The sequence below is a fragment of the Tupaia chinensis genome, unplaced genomic scaffold (assembly GCF_000334495.1).
Source record: "Tupaia chinensis unplaced genomic scaffold, TupChi_1.0 Scaffold144195_1, whole genome shotgun sequence".
In the NCBI taxonomy this organism is placed as follows: domain Eukaryota; kingdom Metazoa; phylum Chordata; class Mammalia; order Scandentia; family Tupaiidae; genus Tupaia; species Tupaia belangeri.
In genome coordinates, this window is record NW_006204052.1 from 44,987 (window position 1) to 57,572 (window position 12,586).

The following is a 12,586-nucleotide window of genomic DNA, read 5'->3' on the forward strand; positions in this document are numbered from 1 at the left end:
GGGAAAGCACTCCTGAAGAGTAGCAGTAAAAAAAAAATGCAATCCTGAATCCTCATTTCTGTACAAAAGAATATGAAAGATAACAGATGATCAAAATTCCCAGTTCATTATTTCCCCTAAATCATTTCATAAATAATTTTAAATTATTTTAAAATAATTCTTCCTTCTGCTTTATTAAAATATAGATTTCTTAAGACAGTATTCACCTTTGGTTACTAGATCATCATTATTAATATTATTATTAATTTTTATCTCTAGAATCTTTTAATACTACATTGTAGTCCAAGGAATATAACTACCTGATCTCTGCTGTTAGCAAAGGTAAAAGAAAATAGAAAAATTGAGATAAAAATTACTGTTGTCATAAACAATATTCACTTGTCCATAGAGACAGAAAGAAAGACCCAGGTAACAATTGAAGTCACGAAAAATAAAAATAAATTATATTAATTAACCACTGAATAAGTGGTTAGAACAGTGTCAAGAGAAGTAGAAATGTTGAGGAACATAAAATAAACTGAACATATTGTACCCTATAAAGCTCTATAATAATTAAATGCAAATTAAAAAAATAAATATGTACTTTCTAAAAATTAAAAGCCTTTCATATTTGTAGGTAAAATGTCTACATTTATTTTTTGTTGTTTTATTCTCAAAGGAATGATTTTTCTTTATGACTATTTAAAAGTTGAACATAAGACTTTATATAATGAAATTAATAAATATTATTTGCAACATTTATAATTTTTTGGCTTCTTACTTTGACTAGAATAATTTGGCAAAAAATGACCTCATTCTATAAAACTATTTCAAAGTGTATTAGTCTAACCTTCCCCTAGAATCAAAAGTTTCTTCTAAATAACATGAAAGTTGTTAATCAATTCTTTAAAAATAAATAAATAAACTAATTAGTTGTGATACATCGAGCTACTCTTTTGCCTCTTCAAGTTTTATTTTCCTTTCTTGTACAGTTAAGATGTTATTGCACAATTCACAAATGTAATGGAGGGGGATAAGACCTAATATAGGTGTCATAAATGGGTTATAAAACTAATTTTTGTTCCTATTACATTTCTTTCTCAATGTGTAACTTAGCAACCAAATTATCATATACTAGTATACAACCAAATCCCATGGAGAAATATATAAAAATTATCACAACATGAATTTAATGAGTGTGATTGAGTAAACTTCAATTAATTTATATGATCTGTAGGGAAAAAAAAGTAAATTCAATAATAGATTGTTTATCTTAGGGCATTTCTTAGCACTAGTTACTAGACTATATAAATATAATGAAATAATTACTTTTATATTGATATTAAGTAAAAATTATGCATGCTCTTTGGAATGTACGGTCAGCACAATAAAATTAGAAGTTCTTTATTTAAAGTACACTTTCTACCATTCATTCAGTTTTTCTGTTAGAGCATCACAATGTAGTATAAAAAAAAGAATGTAGGATTATACAACTTACCTCATTTGACTCAGATGCAACTGGCATATTTTGGGGTGGAAGGTTTTTGAAAAACATAAAATTCTTCATTATTGCAGATATTCAAATATAATCTGGGCCATTTTTTAATAGAAATAAGGAGAAATATATGATAAGAATAAAAAATAATGTTAATTCCCTGTCAACTTGGAGCTGTTTTACTTTGGATTGTATTACAGTTCTTAACTGAAATTCTGCTTATAAATAATGCAAAATTAAAACTAAGATAATACTATAGTAATTAAATTATATGCTGAAAGAGAAATTATATTCATTAGAATAAATTCATACACAATAAGTGTAAATAGCATATAATCAGCTTAGCACATGGTACTGTGATTCTTCCTGATACAAAGTGTTAGGATTAATTTATTGGGCATCAATTCTGAGCGACTGTCTCATTAGACAAAAATAAAACTGCACCAGTAAGAATTCTTCAGATACTTACTTGGCCAGATCTTGAGCATCAAAAATCTGAATAAAATATAGAAAATTAAAGACAGAAGTTCAAACACACCCAGATTAGTTATCTGAAAATATTTTGGAAACCTCAAAATAACTTAACTCTTCTGCCTATTTGTAAAAGAAGTAGACTTTAAATATTTACCAGAATCATCAGTGATTCAAATAAAAGAACATTCAGACCTTGGGAAAGCAGGTGGGAATTTTGAATGCCCACTTAACATCTTAACAAGAACTGAGCCAAAAATAAATAAATTATAAGAAAAAAAAAAAACTTCAAAACCTAAAGTACATTTTAAATCCTAAGAGTTATTTATTGTATCTTTGTAACTGAAGAAAATTAGTTTGGAAGAGAAGAATATATACGAAAGTGACAACGTGAGAATTAATAGGTCATTGAAAGTTTCAAGAAATTATATTCCAAAAGGCATTTCTTTCTTTTTTTTTTTTTTGAGAGATTTTCACTGTAGGGCGCGTGCGCTCGTCAGACAGACAGAGAGAGACATAGAGACAGAAATCTAGAAATCACCCCCCAGGGGGGATGGTCACGCCGCAATCCCTTCTCCTCCATTCTCCTCTCGGGATCTTGGGCACGCACGCACACGCGCCCGGCGTGAATTTTAAGCCACCGGGTCCGGGACACGAACCGCGGTCAACTACATAGGAGTCCAGCGACATAGCCATTACGCTAACTGCTGGTTCCCCAAAAGGCATTTCTAAACAGATTTTTAGCTAAATGCTGCTAACCCTCTGTCCATAGTGAGGTTCTGACACTTCTGGGTATTTACTTTCCAGTTTTGCATTAGTGTGACTCAGGCACCATTTCCCTGAAGACTCCAAAATGTTACAGTGACAAAACAGTTTAGAAAACTTACTGCTCTGAGGTTTTCCAGCTTTCTGAAGAACTGGAGGAAAAATAATGTAGCCCATGTAGTGTTAGGATTGATTCCAGGAAAATCTGAGCTGGGAAGAAAGAAAACTTAAGTTGAGCATTTGTAGTCAGAATATAGACTATTAACAAAACTCTGTATGGAGAATAGGTAAATCAGTAAAATCAATGATGAGCAAGATCGTAACTGGTACCAGTTGACTGGTTAGGGGCTAACATTGCTGGAAGGAGGATAGCTTTAAAATGAAGACAGAGAAAAGAAAGCCAAAATAGCACTTTTTTCTGATGTATGGGACAGAAAGAAAAAAATATTAATACATCATCAAATGAAGAAGATACTTAAATTTCAGCAGACAATAGTACTCATATAGGAAAGCTCTTATTCTGTTTTCCACTTGGTTCTTTTTTTTTTTTTTTTGGAGAGAGATTTTTGCTATAGTGCATTTGCACTCACCAGAGCGGCTGAGAGAAAGAGACCGAAAGCATCACCTCCTCCCTCAGGGGGAATGGCTACACCATAATCTCTTTTCCTCTGTTCTCCTCAGGATTTTGGGTCAGAGTCTTGAATCATGGTTGACCACATGGGAGTCCAGCATGAGTTTCAAGCTGCCAGGTGCTGGTCCCAATTAAGTATTTTTATCTAGGATATAAATTTAAGTAACCTAGGCCAGCCGCTGGTGTAGTAGTTAAGACCCTTGATTCCCATATGTCTGACTGCAGTTGGAGTACTGGACCGGCAACTTGAGAATCACACTGGGGTGTGTGCAGATGTGCCCAAAATCCCAAGAGAAGACTGGAGGAGAAGGGACTGCAGCATGATACCCCTCTTGGGGGGTTATTTCTCACTTTCCCGCTCTCTGTCTCCAGTCAGCACATCAACACAGGCATCCCATAGCAAAAACATTAAAAAAAAAAAAGGTAACCCTGAGAAAATGAATCATCCTAACTAAAGAACATCAAAAGCCAGAGTTTTACTAATAGTCCACTTCAGTATTATGCCTCATGGTAACCAAACTTCACTCAAGCTAGCCTTATCAGTTTAAGAAGGTAGCTGTCAATACCTTTAACCTCCTACTTTTACAAACAAACATACTTAGATACTCCTTAGAGACATATAGATACTGCCTTTACATTCTCAAATCTTGAATTCTCCCCAGTCATATAACTTATTTTAGTGTAAATGTACTAATTTTTATAAAAGGTAATTTATTATTTTTTATGAATTATGTTCTTCTTATCGCATACAAGAATTATTTACCTAATAAAAATCACAAAAATGTAATGTTTTACTCTTAATATTTTATACTTTGAGTTTGGATTGAACGATTTGGCATACCATGTTATGTGCTAGAAGCATTTTCTTTAAATTTTTATTGCTCTGAAGTTAAACGTTGGCTTTTCTCTCTTCTATTACCAATATCAGCATTCTTCAGCAAAATCCTCTTTATCTAAAATTATTTCTTCTGACTTTCTATGAGATATTAGTGTCATCAGTCTTCATTGGTATATATTTTACAATCAGTTCCCAAATAATCTCTACAATAAAGTAATTTAAAGAATTCCCTATTTTGGGACCAGCAGATAGTGTAATGGTTACGTCGCTGGACTCCTGTGTAGTTAACGACAGTTTGAGGTCTGGACCCAGTGGCTTAAAACTCACACTGGGTGTATGGGGGTGATTTCTTGCTTTCTGTTTCTCTGTCTTTCCAGCAAGCTCATGTGCCCTATAGAAAAAAATCTCTCTCAAAAAAATAAATAAATAAAACAAAACTCTCTCTTAAAAAAAATAAAGAGTTCCATATTTCAACATAGTAACATAATACATTATTTAATAAAAAAGTTAAAAACCTGGGAACCAGCAGTTGGCGTAATGGCTCTGTCGCTGGACTCTCACGTAGTCGACCACAGTTCGCGTCCCAGACCTGGTGGCCTAAAACTCACACTGGGCGCGTGTGCGTGCGTGCCCAAGATCCTGAGAGGAGAATGGAGGAGAAGGGATTGCAGTGTGGCCATACCCCCTGGGGGGTGCTTTCTCGCTTTCTATCTCTATGTCTCTGTCTGTCTGTCTGGCGAGTACACGCGCCCTATAGCGAAAACCTCTCAAAAAATGTGTCTCTGTCTCTCTCTGGTAAGAAAACAAGCCCTATAGAAATTTTAAATAGTAATATTAATAAATAAAATTAAATAATTTTTTAAATAAGGAAAAAATCAATAATAGGCTGCTTCTGGAGGTATCCATTACTCAACTGCTCAGTGCTATACTTACTTCCTTTTTTTGAGTTTAATTCTAAGTTTATTTATTTTTTATTTAATTCTATTTTAATTGATTATAGGTCACGTACACATACCACAGAGATAGAAAGCAAGAAATCACCCCTGGGGGTGATGGCCATGCCACAATTCCTTCTCCTCTTTTCTCCATCTTGGGCATGCACATTCATGCACCCTGTGTGTTGCTATACTTACTTCCTTTTTTTGAGTTTAATTCTAAGTTTATTTATTTTTTATTTAATTCTATTTTAATTGATTATAGGTCACGTACACATACCACAGAGATAGAAAGCAAGAAATCACCCCTGGGGGTGATGGCCATGCCACAATTCCTTCTCCTCTTTTCTCCATCTTGGGCATGCACATTCATGCACCCTGTGTGTTTTAAACCGCTAGGTCCAGGATTTGAACCATAGTAGACTATGTGGGAGTCCAGTGATGTAGCCATTTTGCCATCTGCTGGTCCTTAGTGCTTTACTTTCTTTCTCTAAAATGAAGGCCATAATATCTATTATTATTAAATTACTATTTATATTATGACATTATAAACAATAGATATTATTTGTTGTTACTATCATTATTATTATTTATTCTCTTGATTTTTCTATTATTTGTCATTATTCTAAAATCAAATATTCTTTTCTAGAGGTTGGTATTACTAGATGTTTGTATAGCCTACTGGTATACTAAAGAGTTTTACAAATACAGAGTAAAGCAATGGCAGTATCATACTTAATTCTTCACTGCTTATGAAGATATTTTAAATCCATTTTTCTAATTAGTTTTGGTGAATAATCTCATGGAGTACCCACAGTGGCATTCCATGTACTGCCCAGAGCTGAGGAGCCCCCATCATCAGTGTGACACTTTATCTTGAACATCCCTAGGTCATCCTGGTTTATGCCTATTAATCACTATGTATTTATTAATAGTGCCATATTTCATTCAAAATTCTCCAGTTCAGATCTTGGAACAAGAAAGTTCAAAGTTCGTACTTTTTTTCCCTTTCTTACTCTATTACCTAGCTATTAGTTGGGAACCTGATTATCATAATTTCTAAAACATGCAGTTAGTTGATAAACATATGTACTTCTTCCCTAGTTACCTTGTCCTCCCCAGTGTTTTTACACCTCCATTATAATGCACAAATTAATGACTGACTTAATGGCAGACAGGAAGGTCATTTCCTTTTTTCTTTTACCATTTTTAAGAGATTTTTGCCATAGAGCACATGCTCTAGCAGGAGAAAGAGGAAAAGTGAGAAATCACGCCCCAAAGTGGATGGCCACACTTCAATCTCTTCTCCTCCATTCTTATCCTGAGATCTTAGGCCTGCATGCACACATTTCAGGTGTGATTTTCAAGCCACCAGTTCTGGGATTTGAACTGGCAGTTGGTCATGTGGGAGTCCAGTGATATAACCACTATACCATTTGCTGGTCCCATCATTTTATGTAAAAATGACATGACACAACTTTTTAGCACATACTTTTTGGTGATACTGTCTTCACTCTCAGATATGGCCTATGGCCTGTCATCATCTGCAATCACTCTATGTCATCATAATGAACAGAAGAAGGTGTAACAATTCTCTCTCACAGCACCATGAGCAGGAGGGTTTCTGCATTTCCTTGCCCAGTTTCTTCTTACAATATTTTAGTTTCATTTGGCCCCAATAAAATTGATCACTATTTCTGTGATAAGAAGTCTTTCTTGGAACTAAACTGCCCATGTGATTAGTTTCTTAGTCATTGTCAATTCTAACCTGATGGTACTGGTTATCTTCTTAGTTTTGATGACTTTCTACTGTATAAAATTGTACAATTTGAGAGCATATTCTGCAGAAAGTCACAGTAAAATACTTCCTACCTGCCAAAATTTCCTCAAATTTTATGAAAATTATAAAACCACAAATCCAAGAACCCAACAACCTCAAATGTAAAAATACTGAAGGAAACTACACTTAAAGATACATCATAATAAATTGATTAAGTAGTGATAAAAAGAAAATGTTAAAAGCAAAGACAGAAGACATACAGTGTTTTTACCAGAAACAACATAAACCAGAAGACAGAGGGGCAACATTTTTCAATCTTCACACTAAAATTATTAAATTATTCAGACAAAAATTGTCAACCTAGAATTGATATTTAGCAAAAATATCTTTTAATAAAATGTGAGATAAAGACTTTTGGATATACTAGTCAAGGAATGTATTAGCAGCACTAGCCTGCATGATGAGAAACATTAATCAAGTCCTTTATTCAGAAGGAAAATAAATCTAGATATAATTCTGTATCTACTGAAAGGATCAAAGACCATCTGAAGTGGTAAATTTATGTGTAAATAAAAATATGATTTCTAAATCAGCTAAAATCAATATTGATTTATTTTTCCTTATTGTAAAATGTAAGGTTTCCAACAAGATTATTCAATTTAAATCTTAATAGTTCTCATTCATATAACAAATATTGGTACCAAAATTTGAAGGCTCACTTGATATAGCCATGATACCACTCCTAAAACTAGCTGAAAGTTAAGTCGCTATTCCTAACAATACAGCCCTAAACCAGGTTAAAAAAGAGTTTGCTGTAATTCTTTAATTTAATTTATTTTTAATTGACAAGTAATAACTACATATTTTTCTGAGCTGTTTTCATGCATGTGTACATTGTGGAATGAGCTAATCTGAGGAATAAAAATACCGTTATATCCCATACTTATCATTTCTTTGCAGTGAGAACACTTTTTTGAAGAAATATTTCATTTTATTTTATTATTATTCTTCAATTTGACCAGTGAGAGAAAGAGAAAGCTAGCTGACAGGTCTGGGATTAGAACTGTGGTCAGTCATGTGGGAGTTCAGCATCTTAATTGCCATGCCACCTGCCAGCCCCAGCATGAACATTTTATATACCCCCATTCTATTTCTACTTCTAAGAATTAGACTTTTGTAGATTCCACATGCAAGTGCGATTTCTATTTTTTTATGCCACAAGAAATAAAAGAAATAGATCTGTGTCCTCATCTGTGGGTTAGATGGTGGTGCAGAGGTTAAACGCGAAGCTCTGAGAGGTTGACACACCTGGGAAGTTCTCGGTTTGCCTCTTAAACCTCCCTGAGAACATCGAACATGTACATGCTCATGATCCAGGGTTGGCTGCAGCTGGGGGTGGGACACGGCATCAAGGCCCAGTTGGTAGTGTTGTCTTGTTCTGTCTCCAACTCTGTCTGTCTTACTGTCTCTTTCTATCTGTCTCTCTTACTCATGGAAAAAAGTAAATGTTTCTAAAAATTTCTTTATCTTTTCTCTCTCTCTTTCTTTTATTTTATTTTTTTTTTGCTAAACATTACACAATAGTTTATTAAATGAGAACATCTCATTGATACATTGTCACATTTCTAGTCAGAGAAATGATGCAATGATGAAGAAATTCAATGTTGGATCAAACAAATTCCTCATTTCTATAACATTTATTTACAAAGAACTGATGCTCAACACAGTCCAACACAATATTCTTGGTTTTCTTCATGATGAAGTCTCCCCCCATAAGTCATCTTCTAATGGAGTTTTCACTACATAAATTGTACTTCATCATTTTAAAAATTTACCTGAAACTGTATGAGACAGGTATCACACTACCATTTCTAAATTATTAGAAAATCCTTCACACATTGTCATCATCCGATGTGTCACTGCTACTTGTCTCTGTGTCATCATTTTTTTTTTCTTGGGGAGTTTTTTTGCCATAGGGCGCATGCGCTCGCCAGACAGACAGAGAGAGACAGAAAGCAAGAAATCACCCCCCAGGGGGGATGATCACGCCGCAATCCCTTCTCCTCCATTCTCCTCTCAGGATCTTGGGCACGCACGCACACGTGCCCGGTGTGAGTTTTAAGCCACCGGGTCCGGGGCAGGAACCAGGGTCGACTCCGTGGAAGTCCAGTGACATAGCCATTATGCTAACTGCTGGTTCTCTGTGTCATCATTTTTTAATTGTAGGTTTGAAAGTAATGTTTTTCCAAGTTCCAAGCTTGAAGTCACATATCAGGTCTTTTTTCAAATACTGATTTATCTCCGACCATTCCATAACTGGTCACTAATAACTAATAACTTGGAATTCTCTCATTTCATCCTCAGTTAAGGGAGCAGATGTTTCATCAGTTCGCTGTCTTCCTGCCGGCACATCTCCTCTGTGTTCCACCTTAAGTGAACTTGAAAGAACATCAGTTTGTGGAAAAGAGGAAGACTGAATGATCTGGGGAATCATCAAAGCACTGTCAAATGACTTTATCTTGGAAAGAACCAGTTGCTTTTTTTTTAGAGGTTTTTGCTATAGGTCATGTGCGCTCGCCAGACAGACAGAGAGAGACATAGAGACAGAAAGTGAGAAATCATCCCCCAGGGGGGATGGTCACGCCGCAATCCCTTCTCCTCCATTGTCCTCTCGGGATCTTGGGCACGCACGCACACGCGCCCGGCGTGAGTTCTAAGCCACCGGGTCTGGGACACAAACCGCGGTTGACTACGTGAGAGTCCAACGACATAGCCATTACGCTAACCGCTGGTTCCCAACAGTTGATTTTAACAATTGGTTCCACATTATTTAATCCTACTTTGGCAGAGAGCTGTCAATTTAGATAACAGCTCTGTCATCTGTGATTGGAAATCATCTATGAAAGAGCGGATGTTAATAAGCCAATCTCGTGGTTCATGAAGTATAACAATTTCTATGTGAAAATGAAATGGTAAGAAAAGTGGTATTAAAAATTGATTCTCTGGGGGCCAGCAAATGATGTAGAAGTTGTCATTGGACTTCCTCATGGTGAACTGCAGTGTGAATCCCAGACCCAGTGGCTTGAAAACAATGCTGCGTGTGTGTGTATGTGTGTCCTAGATCCTGGAAGGAGAATGGACGAGAAAGGATTTTGGTGTGGAGATCCTCCCTTGAGAATAATTTCTCACTTTACCTCTCACTGTCTCTCTCTCTCTTGTGAGTGTACACATCCTGAGTCAAAAAAAAAACTAAAAAAATTGATTCCAGGAACACTGATTGAAACCACATTTCCAATGATAAATATGATAAAGGCAAAACATTTTTCTAGTGAAAGAAAGAGCTAGAAACAAACACGATGCTGCTCTAAACATAGCTCTTGGGTAGCAGCAGCACCTCAGCATCTGGGCTGCCTCCATATTTAAGATATTTTGAAATCTATTAGACTATTTGCTGAACTCTAAATTGAAACCCAACACTTTTCAGTCCTTCCCCCGCCAAAAAAAAATCAAGAGACAGAGACCAGCAGTTAGCTTAATGGCTATGTTGCTGAACTCCCATGTAGTTAACCATGGTTCAAGTCCTGGACCCAGTGGCTTAAACTCATGCCAGGCACATGTGCCTGCATGTCCAAGATCCCAAGAGGAGAATGGAGAAGAAGGGATTGCTGTGTGGCCATCCCCCTGGGGGGTTATTTCTCATTTTCTATCTCTTTGTCTCTCTCTGTCTTTCTGGTGAGTACATGAGCCCTATAGCAAAAACCTCTCCAAAAAAGAAAAAAAAAATCAAGAGACAAAGACTCTTACCTGAAGAGAAAATGCTTATCACTGAGAGAATTGTCAATGTGCATTTTTCAAAGTGGGAACATGTCACACTTGTGGATAAGCTAAGACAATGCTATGATACATGCTCAAGTAAAGCTGATTTTTTAGAATCATTGTCGAAACAGTTACTGAAACAAACCACATACCCTAATCCCTGGTCACATGAGGATAAAGGAGTTAAAGGTAATTTCTGCAGCTCTATTGCCCTTTGATTAGTTTGGCCCTTCTGTGAACTTCCTGCAAGGTGGTGATCAAGGAAACTCTAGTTTAAGTCTCCACTGAAGTTTAACTTGGGCCTAGAGGATATTTTTATTTGCCTATGTCTTCAGAGAATGTCAATAAATTGTAAATTTTTAACCAAGTTGTACCTTACCCTGTGAGTGTGACTGTGGGACTACAGAAACTCATCACCTGGATCTCACGTGGGCCCTCACTGCTGGAGCATCACACTGTGGGTCCACAGTCCATTTCTTCGCTCATGGTCCTAATGCACTGTTTACCACCTTTCTCTTCATCTTCATAACCTCAACATTTACTCTTTCCTCAGTCTCAACCTATAACTTTACTTTCTACTTCACAGAGAAATCATGAGCCGATCAAAAAAGAATTTTTACAAACTCAGGTCACCCTATCTGCCCACCCTCTATCATCTATACGCACATTGACTTGTTACCATAGATACCCCAAGAGGAGAATGGAAGAGAAAGGATGGTGGTATGACCATTTTCTTTGGGGGGAAGGGTGATTTCTCGGTTTCCTTCCCTCCAGTTGTAAGCCCCAAAAATAGATTTATCTGGTGTTGATGGAGAGGAGGTAACAACAATGCAACTGCATAAGAGGCATTTATTTTTCCAGCTAGCTGGGGTCCGAGTTAATGCCCAACACAGCCGGTTGCAACAAGGACCCAGAACCTAGGAACAAGGGGATTTATATAGCTCAGGAGGCAATACAGGATATTTTATTAGCAGTTTTTCATAGCTTACAACACACAAAGGAGGGACCATTTGCCTGCCTGAATTTAGATAAGAACTCTCCGTTGAAGTAGGTAATCTCTTTCTGGCTCTTTCAGGTTTGCTCATCCTGTGGCCGCCAGCCAGACCCGCCCTTCCTTTGTTAACCCACAAAATCCTATATCCTGTTTGTTGTAAATTCCTGTCTGTTAATTAGCGAATTCCTGTGCCCCATCTTTGAATCCCTGTCATGGTGGTGAATACTCTATCTCAGCCTCTGCTAACTCAGCCTACAGCCCTAGCAAGGGTGTTTATGCTAAATCAGCCTAAACTAACTCACTCTAACGCATGCTAATTACGTTAAATCAGCTTATACTAACTCAGCCTAACATATGTTAATTCGGCCTAACACAGTGAGCTCAAAAGCCCAGGGAGTTCACATACCCTATAGCATGTGATGAAAACAAACAAACAAAAAAATTACATGTTTTTTCATCTTAATTTTTTTTCCTCTGAGCATAATTTCTTCCAAGCTCATCAATGTTGTGTCTATTCACAAGAAAAAGGTGTTTTTTTTAAGGCTACATAGTATCCCAATGTGTAAATATACTACTTTTTATTTGTCCATTGATCTGCTGTCGTTTCTCGGCTATTGTAAATTATGTTGCAATAGACGTGGCAGTGAAGATATTTCTTCTACATACTGGCTTAAATATCTCTGGATAAATAAATACTGTTGATGGAGAATAAGCAACTCTAAAATAAAACTCTAATGTGTTTTATTTCCAAGAAGAATATGAGTGACGTAGGCCCTGAGAGGAGTCAAACATGTCTTTTTTTTTTTTTTTTTTGGAGAGATTTTCACTGTAGGGCGCGTGCGCTCGCCAGACAGACAGAGAGAGAGACATAGAGACAGAAAG

At 36.3% G+C, this 12,586-nt stretch overlaps 1 protein-coding gene across 4 annotated transcripts in view; it reads left to right on the forward strand.

The window, feature by feature from the left end:
- Positions 1 to 12,586, forward strand: part of LOC102493799 (olfactory receptor 4C6) — a 51,741-nt gene that overhangs the window by 24,381 nt on the left and 14,774 nt on the right. For 2 of the 4 annotated variants that reach the window (XR_003547487.1, XR_003547488.1), the window contains one exon: positions 9,259 to 9,483. The exons of the other annotated variants lie outside the window; for them this stretch is intronic. The gene's annotated coding sequence lies outside the window, so the exon portion shown is untranslated. Of the gene's footprint in view, positions 1 to 9,258; positions 9,484 to 12,586 lie in introns of those variants that run through there. 4 annotated transcript variants of the gene reach the window in all.